Source organism: Oryctolagus cuniculus, chromosome 16 (assembly GCF_051225735.1).
Source record: "Oryctolagus cuniculus isolate XC-2025 breed Fujian yellow rabbit chromosome 16, ASM5122573v1, whole genome shotgun sequence".
NCBI lineage: Eukaryota > Metazoa > Chordata > Mammalia > Lagomorpha > Leporidae > Oryctolagus > Oryctolagus cuniculus.
In genome coordinates, this window is record NC_142882.1 from 14,482,322 (window position 1) to 14,495,297 (window position 12,976).

Below are 12,976 nucleotides of genomic sequence, written 5' to 3' on the forward strand. Positions count from 1 at the left end.
AAGAGAACACTTAGCATGATGTCTTCCTTCTTAATTTTTTTTTTAATTTTTTATTTATTTTTTATTTTTTTTTAACTTTTATATAATGAATATAAATTTCCAAAGTACGATTTATGGATTACAATGGCTTCCCCCCCATACCGTCCCTCCCACCCACAACACTCCCCTTTCCCACTCCCTCTCCCCTTCCATTCACATCAAGATTCATTTTCGATTATCTTAATATACAGAAGATCAGCTTAGTATACATTAAGTAAGGCTTTCAACAGTTTGCTCCCACACAGAAACATAAAGTGAAAAATAATAGATGATTTTTTTTAATGATGATGAAATCAGAGCAGACCTATTGTCATGTTTAATCCCAGTGAGAGTCAAGTTGGGAGTTGATAGTTTCTTTTCTTTTCTTTTTTTTTTTTTTTTTTTTTTTTTTTTTTTTTTTTTTTTTTACAGAGGATCAGTTTAGTATGCATTAAGTAAAGATTTCAACAGTTTGCACCCCCATAGAAACACAAAGTGAAATATATTATTTGAGTACTCATTATAGCATTAAATCTCAATGCACAGCACATTAAGGACAGAGATCCTACATGAGGAGTAAGTGCACAGTGACTCCTGTTGTTGACTTTACCAATTGACACTCCTGTCTATGGCATCAGTAATCTCCCTATGCTCCAGTCATGAGTTTCCAAGGCTATGGAAGCCCCTTGAGTTCTCCGACTCTTATCTTGTTTAGACAAGGTCATAGTCAAAGTGGAGGTTCTCTCCTCCCTTCAGAGAAAGGTACCTCCTTCTTTGAAGACCTGTTCTTTCCACTGAGATCTCACTCACAGAGATCTTTTGCCAGAGTGTCTTGGCTTTCCATGCCTGAAATACTCTCATGATTAAGAGATGGGCCAAGGACCTCAATAGACATTTTTCAAAAGAGGAAATCCAAATGGCCAACAGACACATGAAAAAATGTTCAAGGTCATTAGCAATCAGGGAAATGCAAATCAAAACCACAATGAGGTTCCACCTCACCCCGGTTAGAATGGCTCACATTCAGAAATCTACCAACAACAGATGCTGGCGAGGATGTGGGGAAAAAGGGACACTAACCCACTGTTGGTGGGAATGCAAACTGGTCAAGCCACTATGGAAATCAGTCTGGAGATTCCTCAGAAACCTGAAGATAACCCTACCGTTCGACCCAGCCATCCCACTCCTTGGAATTTACCCAAAGGAATTTAAATTGGCAAACAAAAAAGCGGTCTGCAGCCTAATGTTTATTGCAGCACAATTCACAATAGCTAAGACCTGGAACCAACCTAAATGCCCATCAACGGTAGACTGGATAAAGAAATTATGGGATATGTACTCTTTAGAATACTATACTGCAGTAAGAAACAACGAAATCCAGTCATTTGCAACAAAATGGAGGAATCTGGAACACATCATGCTGAGTGAAATAAGCCAGTCCCAAAGGGACAAATACCATATGTTCTCCCTGATCGGTGACAACTGACTGAACACCAAAAAGGAAACTGGTTGAAGTGAAAGGGACACTATGGGAAACGGTGACTTGATCAGCATAGCCCTGACTGTTAATGAACAACTTAATACATTATCCCTCTTAGTAGTTTTTTTGTCTGTTCTACTTAATATGACTGATTTAATTCTGTAATTAATACACAGTTATTCTTAAGTGTTGAAATTTAACTGAATTGTGATCCCTGTTAAACATAAGAGTAGGAATAAGAGAGGGAAGAGATATATAATTTGGGACATGCTCAAGCTGACTTGCCCCAAATGGTAGAGTTAGAAACATACCAGGGGATTCCAATTTAATCCCATCAAGGTGGCATGTACCAATGCCATCTCACTAGTCCAAGTGATCAATTTCAGTTCGCAATGTTTTAATTTCTATAACATGGTGAATTTCCTGTAATTCATATGGGCTTGGATTCTTCCAAGCCCTCTTCTCTACAGTCCCCAGTGGCTTTCTCAGGAGGAGCCTTAGATTCACATGGGTTAGAATATTTTTCTGGGGTCATCAGTGTTAAGGTTTTTCTCACTTATCCTCAAATGGAGATGACCTATATAAATCATGTGTCATTCCTGGGACCGCCATACATTTTTCTCTACTCTAATTCCTAGATGGACTTGTCTTGTCAGTATTTCCATATAACTGTTGTGATACTGTGGTTGAATAGAATTGTAGCTGTTTGTCTTTATGAGAGTATATGGTAGTAAGTGGTATTTTCATCATGTTACTGAAAAACAACTAGGCACTCTTGTTAACCTGAAAGCATGGCTTGTTCTCCATTTTAGCTCTTGTGAACACCACATTGGACACCACATTGTCTCACTTGAAATAATGCACTTCTGCTGCTACAGCATTAAAGAAGTCATTAAGAATGGGCCAGTTGGTGAATATGTCTCTTTCAATAAAATGTCAAACAAACAAAAATAGGGCCAGTATTCTGGCAAAGCCACCACCAACAATGCCGGCATCTCTTATGGACATTGTTTTGTGTTCCAGTTGATCACTTCCCAATACAGGTCCCTGCTAATTGCCTAGAAAGAACAGCAGAAGATGGCCCAAGCACTGGGGACCCCCACACCTATGTGGGAGACCCAGATGAGGCTCCTGGTTCCTGGATTCTGCCTCATCCAGCCTGGGCCATTGTTTCTATCTGGGGCCTGAGCAATTGGATTGAATCTTTCTCTCTCTCTCTCTCTCTCTCTCTCTCTCTCTCTCTCTCTTTCTTTCTCATTCTCTGTATCTCTGATTTTTAAATTAAATGAATAAATCTTTTTTAAAAAGCAAGAAAATGTTATTAGTATGGCTACACTTGTAGTAAGAGTCCTACTCAGTTTTTATCCTTAGTGCTCATGCAAGAATACAAGCTTCAGGACTGGAGTTGCCTGCAATGATGGCATCTGAACAGGTGCCTGTTCATGTCATGGCTGATCTACATCCAAACCATCTCCATGCCAATGTGCCTAGGAAACCAGCAGAGAAAGGCTCAAATTTGGGTCCTGTGCAAGACCTGAAAGAAGCTCCTGGTTTCTGGCTTTCACCTGGCCCAGAACTGGCCATTGCAGCTATCTGGAGAGTGAATCTACCTGATGGAAGATTTTCTCTGTATCTTCTCTCCCTCTCTATTATGCTCTCCCTCTATCTGTAATGCTGATATTCAGACAAATAAATAAAGATGTTTTGTAAAAAAAAGAAATATAAATATTTGCAAAAATTTAGAGGAATTCTCTCTTTCAATTCTTTTCAATGTGTTCCCTTTACTTTTCATAGAATGTAGGTGCTTTCAGCACCTGTCTCAAAGATACCCCAGGAACACATAGGCAAGTGTACATTGTACCATGGGTACATGATACTTTAGTTTTCTTTCTTTCACTAACTTACTGCATGTTGAGTATTTTCACAGAAACTTGAAGTCATTTTTCTGTTATCTTTTTTTTGACAGGCAGAATTAGACAGTGAGAGAGAGACAGAGAGAAAGGTCTTCCTTTTTCCATTGGTTCACTCCCCAAGTGGCCACTGTGGCTGGCGTGCTGTGTCAATCTAAAGACAGGAGCCAGGTGCTTCTCCTTGTCTCCCATGCAGGTGCAGGGCCCAAGGACCTGGGCCATCCTCCACTGCCTCCCTGGGCCACAGCAGAGAGCTGGACTAGCAGAGGAGCGACTGGGACAGAATCCACACCCCAACCAGGACTAGAACCTGGTATGCTGGTGTCGAAGGTGGAGGATTAGCCTAGTGAGCCACGGTGCCAGCCTGTTATCTTCTTTATACTGGAAACTATATATAGCTTGTTTGAAGATACTGAAATAAAAATATTTATAAAGCTAAGATTATGTGAATTAAAACATCCTTTTGGAAGAATTCAAATTATTATAAAGATGTTTATTCTACATTGAACAGTGGAACTATTTACCAATGAGACTTAGTACATTTTTACATTTCTCAAAACAATTGGCTCTGATATTTTATTTGATACCTAACATTGCTTAAATATTTGCATTTTGCAAATGGTTTTGGAGTTAGCAAGTTGCATCATTTTTAGGATGCTGTGTCTCTATATTTCACCTTGTTTTTTCTCTTCTTCTAGCATATACATAAAAGACAAGCGGTGGCATTCATTATGTGTAGTGAACAGCATGCACAATGTCAAGGATGTAGCACAGAAAGTCATATAATACTCCCATCACAATTCATATGAAGCAGCTCCCTTCTCGTCAGTTATGTATAAAAAAGTTTTGATTTTAAGCCTTCTAGATATCCAAATGGAGCATTAGGAAACACAAATATTATATTTCTTGTTTAGACCTTAGATCACAGATTGAGAAGATCTCATCCTGCACTGGATGGGAAAGAAGGACACCAGATAGAATCAGTGTCAGAGCTGAGCTTGAGAGTTTGAGCACTGCAAGACAACAGCTTATACATAATGAGATGGTGATAGTGAGCATACAACAAGGGTATGGAAAGAGTGAGTGGAGGTGTGCATGAGACAATAGGGCACTCTGATCCCATTGCAAATATTCTTGGTTTCCTTTTTATCAAGAAATAGTTCATAGGCTGGAGTTCTCACAGGTAAGTCAAATGTTTTCTACCTGTATGATTGGAAATGTCTCTCTGGACAAACAACACAAGTATAGCAGCAGGTATATTTTCCTTCCTGTGAATTTTCCTGAATCCTGGACCACACCTCTGGCTACACAAAGACTGAGGCATCTGTAGGGGAAAGAGAAGTGATGGTCATTGCTATGCACGACATTAGGCACTGTGATATGATGTCACTATTTGCCTCTTCATCCCAAGGTCATCACTATAACCTCACCAGTCTGTGTCTTGTCAATTTTATCCAAACATCAAATTCAAGTTTCTATGATGCTTAATCCAAGTTTGACAACGGCCTATTAAATATTATGAGGGCACCTGATGGGTTTAATATTGATCATCATCAGATCTATGCTTCTGGACATTTGTCTCTTTATTAAATTGCTTCCTCTGAAATCTTTTAGTTTGGCTTTTTATGTGGTAAAATTATTCTCAGAATGTGTATGTCTGAGACTGTTTTACATGCCTCATTCCTTAATTTAGTAGAAGATTTTACATGCCAGAAAAAATATTCCAAAAAAAATGATGACTATGTACACTTCTGATTGTAACGACTCAGAAAAAGACAAGCCTAGAAAGAAAAGATGAGCAAATATTATAAACTATGGATTGTGCATTGATCTACTTCTGGACTTCTAGACCCAGGGAGCGAATAAATTCCTGATACTACCATTGCATTTGTGGTATAACACACACTAGTTATAAAAATCACCCACAAAATTGTCTGGGGTATTTCAACAGCACAATGATGATAAAATTCAGAAGAAAAACTGAACTAATTGGCAAACACAATAAAAAAGGAAAATGGGGATGGTTTCTTCAAATAGTCAACTCATAATTTACTTGTGTTCATACTGCAGCAAACATAATTACGACTCTCACCAAAAGATTAAAATATCACCATGCTTATACATATATATCTAATACACGAAGTTTTTTCACCTTATATAAATAAAATGTTGAAATAAAATTTTAGAATTTGTGTAGACGCGTCTTTAGTAATTTTATGTCTATATATTGATCTCTATCTCTATTCCTTAACATTGCTCTTTCTAGTCACTCAACCTCAGGATACATAAATATGCCCAAAGTAAAAACAATAATACTAGTACAAATGTGCACTTCTAATACACACTGGCTCATATATGTGTAAGCAACACCATATCTTCTAAGCCAAGATGTGAAATGAGAGTTGAATGCTTATTTAAAATCTCACACATAATATCCTCTCAGATGCTATTCAGATGCTCTGTATGTATGCAACATTCCCATGGATCCACACCTCCATGAATGCTACAGGCCATTCTATCATCTCTTCATTGAGGACCAAATCATGCCCATATGCATTCTCAGAGGAAAACCCCCAGATTTTGATCAGCAACCGAAATCCAGCAGAAAAATTCACAATGTTGTGGATATCATAGTGTGCCATACGGTGTCTCATTTCATGGAAGGAAACGTCCTCCCCAGCACTGTTGGTAAATTGAATTTTCCTCAGAAGTGGATGAAGCTGGAGGGCAGGCACAATTGGAAAGAGGGAGAACATTCAGATTCAAGTTGTGAGTGCACACACACTGAGAAATCCTTCTTTTCACTCCTCTCTATCCTCAGGGAGTCTATTTGGTTTAGGCTGATGTTTGTCTGAATGAACATCATATCATGGGTTCAAGTGTGGGGAATTCTGCCTCTCTCCTATTAAAATGATAGAGAGCATCTGAATCCAAACAGAAAAATCACAGAATGTGTTCCACAGGGTGGCTGACCATGAATAATTAGTCAGAGGTTTAGGAAAGCTCATCTTAGCTCTTCCATATGAGAACAATGTGGCTTTATATGTGAAATATCTTGATTGTTGTGATGGTTCCACACGGTAGTACATTCATGTGCACTTTTAAAAGTTTAACCCAGGACCGGCGTCACGGCTCACTAGGCTAATCCTCCGCCTTGCGGCGCCAGCACACCGGGTTCTATTCCCGGTCGGGGTGCCAGATTCTGTCCCGGTTGCCCCTCTTCCAGGCCAGCTCTCTGCTGTGGCCCAGGAGTGCAGTGGAGGATGGCCCAAATGCTTGGGCCCTGAACCCCATGGGAGACCAGGAGAAGCACCTGGCTTCTGCCTTCAGATCAGCGTGGTGCGCCGGCTGCAGTGCACTGGCCACGGCAGCCATTGGAGGGTGAACCAACAGCAAAGGAAGACCTTTCTCTCTGTCTCTCTCTCTCACTGTCCACTCTGCCTGTCAAAAAAATAAAAATAAAAAATAAAATAAAATAAAAAGTTTAACCCATTCCCCAAAAAAGAATGAAATCCTCTCTTTGGCAAAATAATATTCAGCTGGATACCATTATGCATAATGAAATATACCCATTCCATAAAGAAAATATCATATAAGATTTTTGGTGATATGTACTGCATAATATAGAATGGAAGAAAAACCCATAATGTATAAAATAAAACTGGCATCTCAGAAATTGATTTGTTTTTATGGCCCTAGCTTAAATTCCTGTGGTGCAGTGATCTTTCTACATTTCACTTGTAGAACATTATGATTTGTGGGGTATTAAACCTAAAATTTAAAGCAAATTCAAATGATGTTATTGCAAAAATTAAAAGGAAAATGGAAAGGAAGCATGGGAGATTGAGAAAGCAAAGGAAGAAAGGATGGTTATCTTCTTAGAATTCTATCAATGGAATACATGAAATCTGTTCTTTTATAGCAATAATTTTTTTTTAATTTAACAAAATTTTGGCTGACCTTGTGGTGCAGCAGGTGAAGCCACTTTCCACAGTTCCCTGCATCACTGTGAGTACTGGTTCAAATCTCAGCTGCTCTACTGCCAATTCAACTTTCTGCTAATGTGCCTGGGAAAGCAGCAGATGAGGGTCCCAGTGTTTGGGCCCCTGCAGTCACACTGGAGACATCATTGAAGCTCCTGCATCCTGACTTGGCCTGCCCTAGTCCAGGTCTTTGCAGCCATTGGTGAGTGAATCAGCAGATACAAGATCTGTCTCTCTCTCTGATTCTTTCTCACACAGTAACTCTGATTTTCAAATAATTTTTTTAAAGTTTAACAAAATAGAATGAAATATCAGTTGAATTCAATTAAATGAATTATATCCAAGCACAGTTTTTCTTAATACACATTTTCCCAAATCTGCTTGTACATTTCTAGCTGCCCCTGGTAGTTCTAAACTTATAAAGTTGTGATGCTGTGTATATGTAGTTTATTTGTGTAAAATTTTCACCTCGGGCAGAGCAACAGGATGGTGGAATAGGAAGGGAGCACACTGATAGTCTGTGAAGAGACAGTTTAATAAAAGTGGAGATACTGCAGGTTCAAGGAAGAGTAGGGGAAGAAACAGCAGAGGAAACTCTTCTGGAACTAGTGATTCATGGTGGGCCTGCGTGGAGGGCACGGGAGCCCACGGCTCGGGACACCAGTGGCAGAATCAATGCACCAGCACTGGAATGCGAGGTGAGCCGAACCTCAATAGCCTGAGACACTGGCGGGAAAGTGGAAACAGGAGACTAGAGGGAATGAGGCTTGAAACCCTGTGGGGAAAAGTTCACCAGGCTAACTAGAAGAGAGAGGAAAAAAAAAAGTGACCGGTACGGACACGAGTTTCTCTCTCTCCACTCACCTCTCAAAGACGAGCAAGACAAAGAGCAGGTGCCATTTTGGACATATGTCATAAGCGGCTGGACCTCAGGACTGCACCCGCCCCCAGCCAAGCAAAAAAACCTGACTCAGGGAGGGGGTAAAATAACAGGAGATTAGGACCTAGTGAATGTGTGGTGCTAATGAAATGAGACTGTGAAAAAAGAGATGGTGGGGAAGAGAACTCACAGAATTGACATGAGTACTCTCCAGAGACACTACAATTTGGTAACCTTGGCAACCCAGTGGGAGGCTGCAGGAGAATTTGAGCCCACACTTAGGGCAGCACAGATTCCCTGTGTAGCCCTTGGGAAAGAGCTTCTGATCTCGGGCTCCTGTGGGTATATCATTCACCTGCTAACGACCTTCAATTCTGCTCAGCTCTGCAGAATTACTTCCCTTCTGAATCAAAAAAAAAAAGAAAGAGAGAGAGAGAGAGAGAGAGAGAGAGATATTTACCATGCCTAACCTGGGAGTGTCACCTTTGGCACACCCTTATCCCTGAGGAACCAAACAGAGCTCTCAGACCACACCCATCTCAAGCCTCTAAGGCTCCATCAAAAGCAAACAGTCCACTTAATACAGTCACAGTATAACAAGAAAAAAACACCACAGTGAGGGAAGAATCCAAAAAATATCTTCACAATGCCAAGCAACAAATGCAGCAACTGAGGAAACAAGAACAAGGAAGACATTATGGAACTCCCAAATGAACAAGACATCCCAAACCAAGATTATGAAGGTGATGAGATAGAAGAAATGCAAGATATGGATTTCAAAAAATTTATGATAGAAAAAATTAGAAGTTTTCAAAAACAAATGCTTGAGCTACAGAAATCCTTACTGGACAGGATAGAAAATCTCATTCAAGAAAATGAAATTTTAAGGAGGAATCAAAATGAAATGCAGAAACTTGTAGAACAGGAAATTGTGATAGTGAGGAGAAATCAAAATGAAATGAAGAACTCAATAAATCAAATGACAAACACATTAGAAAGCCTTAAAAACAATCAGTGAAACAGAAGAGAGAATATCAGACTTAGAAGAAAGAGCACAGGAAAGTTTATAGTCTAACCAAAGAAAAGAAGAGGAAATTAGAAATCTAAAAAATATTGTGGGGAATCTACAGGATACTATTAAAAACCCCAAAATTTGGTTCTAGGAGTTCCTGAAGGCATGGAGAGAGAGAAAGGATTAGAAGGCCTTTTTAGTGAGATACTTGCATAGAACTTTCCGGGTTTGGAGAAGGACAGAGACATCCTAGTACAGGAAGCTCATAGAACCCCCCAATAAACATGACCAAAAGAGATCCTCACCACGACAGGTTGTAATCAAACTCACCACAGTGAAACATAAAGAAAAGATCATAAATTGTGCAAGAGAGAAACATCAGATTACTCTGAGGATCTCCAATTAGATTCACAGCAGACTTCTCATCAGAAACCCTACAGGCTAGAGGGAATAGCGAGACATAGCCCAGGTACTAAGAGAGAAAAACTGCCAGCCCAGAATATTATATCCTGCAAAGCTCTCATTTGTGAATGAAGGTGAAATAAAGACCTTTCATAGCAAACAGAAATTGGAAGAATTTGTCGCCACTCGTCCAGCACTGCAAAAGATGCTTAAAGATGTGTTACACACAGAAACACAGACATCAATATGAAGAAGGTAAAGGAAGGAAACCTCACAGCAAAAGATCACAGGGAATTCAAAGCATATGTTAGAAAATATCTTTGGGAAAATGGCAGGGCAAAGTTACTACTTATCAATAGTTACAATGAACGTTAATGGCCTGAACTGTCCAGTTAAAAGACACCGATTGGCTGAATGGTTTAAGGTACAAAACTCATCTATTTGCTGCTTACAAGAAACACTTCTTTCCAACAAAGATGCATGCACACTGAAAGTGAAAGGTTGGAAAAAGATATACCATGCCAACAGAAATGAAAAAAGAGAGGGCATAACCATCTTAATATTAGGCAAAATAAACTTTAACACAAAAACTGTTAAAAGAGACAAGGAGGGACACTATATAATCATTAAGGGATCAATTCAACAGGAAGATATAATGATTATCAATGTATATGCACCTAATTACATGGCACCAGTTTATTTAAAAAATTTGTTAATGGACTTAAATGGAGACTTAGACCCCAATACAATAGTATTGGGGGACTTCCATACTCCACTCTCAGAAATAGACAGATCAACAGGACAGAAGATCAACAAGGAGACAGCAGATTTAAATGACACTATATCCCAAATGAATCTAACAGATATCTACAGATTTTTCATTCTACACATAAAGAATTTGCATTCTTCTCAGCAGTACATGGAACCTACTCTAGGATTGAGCACATACTAGGCCATAAAGCAAGTCTCAGCAAATTCAAAAGAATTAGAATCATACCATGCAGCTTCTCAGACCATAAAGGAATGAAGTTGGAAATTGGCAACTCAGGAATCCCTAGAGCATATGCAAACACATGGAGACTGAACAACATGCTCCTGAATTAACAATGGGTCCTAGAAGTAATCAAAAGAGAATTCAAAAAATTTCTGGAAGCAAATGATGATAACAACACAACATACCAAAACTTATGGGACACAGCAAAAGCAGTGTTGAGAAGAAATTTTATATCAATAGGTGCCTACATCAAGAAATTGGAAAGGTACCAAATAAATGAGCTTTCAATGCATCTCAAGGATATAGAAAATCTGCAGCAAACCACACCCAAATCTAGTAGGAGAAGATAAATAATTAAAATCAGAGAAGAAATCAACAGGATTGAATCCAAAAAAACATTACAAAAAATCATCAAAACAAGAAGCTTTTTTTTGAAAAAATAACCAAAATTGACACCCCATTGGCCCTACTAACTAAAAAAAAGAAGAGAAAAGACCCAAATCAATAAAATCAGAGATGAAAAAGGATATGTAACAACAAAACGCCACAGAAATAAAAAGAATCATCAGAAATTACTACAAGGACCTGTACGCCAGCAAACAGGAAAATCTATCAGAAATGGATAGATTCCTGGACACTTGCAATCTACCAAAATTGAACCAGGAAGACATAGAAAACCTAAACAGACCCATAACTGAGACAGAAATAATTGAAACAGTAATAAAGGCCCTCCCAACAAAGAAAAGCCCAGGACCAGATGGATTCACAGCTGAATTCTACCAGACATTTAAAGAAAATCTAATTCCAATTTTTCTCTAACTATTCAGAACAATCAAAAAAGAGGTAATCCTCCCAAATTCTTTCTATGAAGCCAGCATCACCATAATTCCTAAGCCGGAAAAACATGCAGCATTGAAAGAGAATTACAGACCAATATCCCTGATGAACATTGATGCAAAAATCCTCAAAATATTCTGGCCAATAGAATGCAACAACACATTAGAAAGATCATCCACACAGACCAAGTGGGATTTATCCCTGGTATGCAGGGATGGTTCAATGTACGCAAAACAATCAATGTGATACACCACATTAACAGACTGCAAAAGAAAAACCATATGATTATCTCAATTGATGCAGAGAAAGCATTCGATAAAATTCAACACCCTTTCATGATGAAAACTCTAAGCAAATTGGGTACAGAAGGAACATTCCTCAATATAATCCAAGCAATTTATGAAAGACATTCTTCTCAGATCTGGAAAAAATGATGCTGAAATTCATATGGAGACACAGGAGACCTCAAATAGCTAAAGTAATCTTGTGCAACAAAAGCAAAGCCGGAGGCATGGTACTGGTATATAAACAGATGGATAGACCAATGGAACAGAATAGAAACACCAGAAATCAATTCAAACATCCACAGCCAACTCATATTTGATCACGGATCTAAAACCAATCCCTGGAGTAATGACAGTCTATTCAATAAATGGTGTTGGGAAAACTGGATTTCCACATGCAGAAGCATGAAGCAAGAACCCTACTTTCACGTTACACAAAAATCCACTCAACATGGATTAAAGACTTAAATCTATGACCAGGCACCATCAGATTATTAGAGAACATTGGAGAAACCCTGAAAGATATAGGTACCGGCAAAGACTTCTTGGAGAAGACCCCAGAAGCACAGGTAGTCAGAGATGAAATTAACATTTGAGATTGAATCAAATTGAGAAGTTTTGGTACTTCAGAAGAAACAGTCAGGAAAGTGAAGAGGCAACTAACAAAATGGGAAAAAATATTTGCAAACTATGCAACAGATAAAGGGTTGATAACAAGAATCTACAAAGAAATCAAGAAACTCCACAACATCAAAACAAAAAACCCACTTAAGAGATGGGCCAAGGACCTCAATAGACATTTTTCAAAAGAGGAAATCCAAATGGCCAACAGGCACATGAAAAAATGTTCAAGATCACTAGCAATCAGGGAAATGCAAATCAAAACCACAATGAGGTTTCACCTCACCCCAGTTAGAATGGCTCGAATTCAGAAATCTACCAACAATAGAGGCTGGAGAGGATGTGGGGGAAAAGGGACACTAACCCACTGTTGGTGGGAATGCAAACTGGTTAAGCCACTATGGAAGTCAGTCTGGAGATTCCTCAGAAACCTGAATATAACCCTACCATACAACCCAGCCATACCACTCCTTGGAATTTACCCAAAGTAAATTAAATTGGCAAACAAAAAAGCAGTCTGCACCTTAATGTTTATTGCAGCTCAATTCACAATAG

General features: G+C 38.9%; 1 pseudogene; it reads right to left on the bottom strand.

Moving 5' to 3' along the window:
- LOC138848176 (vomeronasal type-2 receptor 116-like) overlaps positions 1 to 6,050 on the bottom strand; it is an 88,405-nt pseudogene extending 82,355 nt beyond the window's left edge.
- Between the last annotated feature and the right edge of the window lie 6,926 nt (positions 6,051 to 12,976).